Below are 2,325 nucleotides of genomic sequence, written 5' to 3'. Positions count from 1 at the left end.
AAACTTCAAGTTCCATATATTTCAATGGAAGAATTAAATACCTACTTAATACTCTCCCATTGAAATCAAACTTTGGCTGGACAGTGTCGGAGGTTTTCAGCAATAGACCCATCACAGATCGATTGGACACATCCCAGAATTGGATACAGTATTCCAGGTGTGGTCTGATCAAGGGAAGCAACACTCTATTCTTTCTTGGGTCAGACCACACCTGGAATACTGTGTCCAATTCTGGGCACCACAATTTAGGAAGGATGTTGACAAGGTGGAATGTATGCAGAGGAGGGCAACTAAGGTGATCAAGGGTCTGGAAACCAAGCCTTATGAGGAACAGTTGAAGGAGATGGGTATGTTTAGCCTGGAAAAGAGGACACCCAGAGGAGATATGATAGCCATCTTCAGATATCTCAAAGGCTGTCACATGGAAGAGGGAGCAAGATTTTCTCCTGCTCTTGAGGGTAGGACTCGAACCAATGGCTTCAGGTTACAAGAAAGGAGATTCTGAATAAACATCAGGAAGAGCTTTCTGGCAGTAAAAGCTGTTCGACAGTGGAATGGTCTTCCTTGGGAGGTTGTGAACTCTCCTTCCTTGGAGGTTTCTCAGCAGAGGTCGGCTGGCCATCTGCCATGGATGCTTTAGCTGAGATTCCTGCATTGCAGTGGGTTGGACGAGATGAGCCTTTGGGTCCCTTCCAACTCTACAATTCTGTTTTATGCATGTTTTCTCAGAAGTAAGCCCCTGTTATCTTTAATGGAGCTTATCCCCAGGTAACTGTACATAGGTTTGAAGACTTACAGTGCAATCCCATACATTTACGACAAAGCCCTATTGAATTAGATGAGGCAGAGTCCAAGAGAAGTGAATATGATTGCTATGGGGTGGGAGCATGTGTATATTAAACAATTTTGGAGTGACATTCAAGAGGAACTTTAAAAAATGCTTTAAATATCATGTAAAAAACAAAAAAACCAGAGGTGTACCTCTTGGGAATTATATCGACTGACATTTCGACTGAAGTTTAAGACTATTTATAGAAATACTGTAAAAATAATGAATGTAAGAAAAATGTTGGAATGAAGTTATATGGCTCTAGTAGAAATGCTATAAGGAATTAAGTATAAATAGATTAATAGAGTATTAAAGGGAAAAATAAGGTTAGAATATGTTAAGATAATTATAGGATAGAAAACAGAGGAAGATGGAAAGGAATTGCTGAAACAATTAACAGAAGTGGAATACAAAAAGGGAGGTGTGAGGAGGTCATGGAAATAAGGGAATGAAAGATAAGATATTGAAATTGTTTTGTGTTTTAAATGGTTTGTGTCTTATTTTGTTACGCTTTTTTTTGTTTTTTCTGCTTTCTTGTGTTTAAACGGTTGAAAAATTAATAAATATTATTTTTTTAAAAAAGAGAGAATGGCAAATAAGATTTTGTGAATATATAGAATCAGTAAGACTTGCAGCAGTGGTAAGAGGCCAGTCAGACCAAAAACCAATAGAGGAGTAGACTTGTGTGAAGGAATATATCAAAAAACATTGTTCTGGTATTAATATATCAATATGCAATGAATGAAACTTATAGAGTAAAAAATTAAGAAGAAATGGGTATAAGATGAGATAGTCAAAAATAATATTGATAACACAGTGAAAAGAAGAAAAAAACCAAAGAAAGCCACATATAGGTGGAAGGAAGTCAAAATTTATGTCTGTATGTTTAGTTTGTATGTTTGTTTTCTTTTTTTGTAATCTAAGTTGAGAGGTGTATGTATCTATGTATAATAAGTGTGTTTAATGTTCTGGTTTGTGTTTGTAAGTATTGCATTTATCAATAAAAGTAAAAAAAGGAAGAAGAGAGAGATAAATGTATATGATTGCATAAAACAATGGAATTTGCTACCGCAATATATAGTAATGACTACCAACCTGAATGGCTTTAAAATGGGTTTAGACAAATTCATGGAGGGTAAGGCTAGGCTACTAGCTGTGATGGTTGTGTAACTGCCTCTAGTAGCAGAGGCAATATGCCTCTGAAGTGGGAAGTTGCAAGTGGGAAGAATGATGCTTCATTCATACCCTTCATTCATGTCTTAGCTGGTCTCTGGGAGAATTGAATGCTAGGTTAGATGGTCTTTCTGTCTTATCTAGCAGGAATCTACTTATATTCTTATGAGCTGCTAAAAGACTTGAGATAAGATTTCAACAGCAGGAAGAAAGTAGACCTCAAGAGGATATAAGCAAAATTTGAACAGAAACAGGAAGTTGTTCAGAAGCCCCCCGCCCCCTTCAGCCATTGATGTGTTTGAAAGCAACACTGGGAAAGAGAC

This window comes from Podarcis pityusensis (assembly GCF_964106645.2).
Source record: "Podarcis pityusensis genome assembly, chromosome: 7".
Lineage (NCBI taxonomy): Eukaryota > Metazoa > Chordata > Lepidosauria > Squamata > Lacertidae > Podarcis > Podarcis pityusensis.
Note: the sequence above shows the minus strand (reverse complement) of the source record.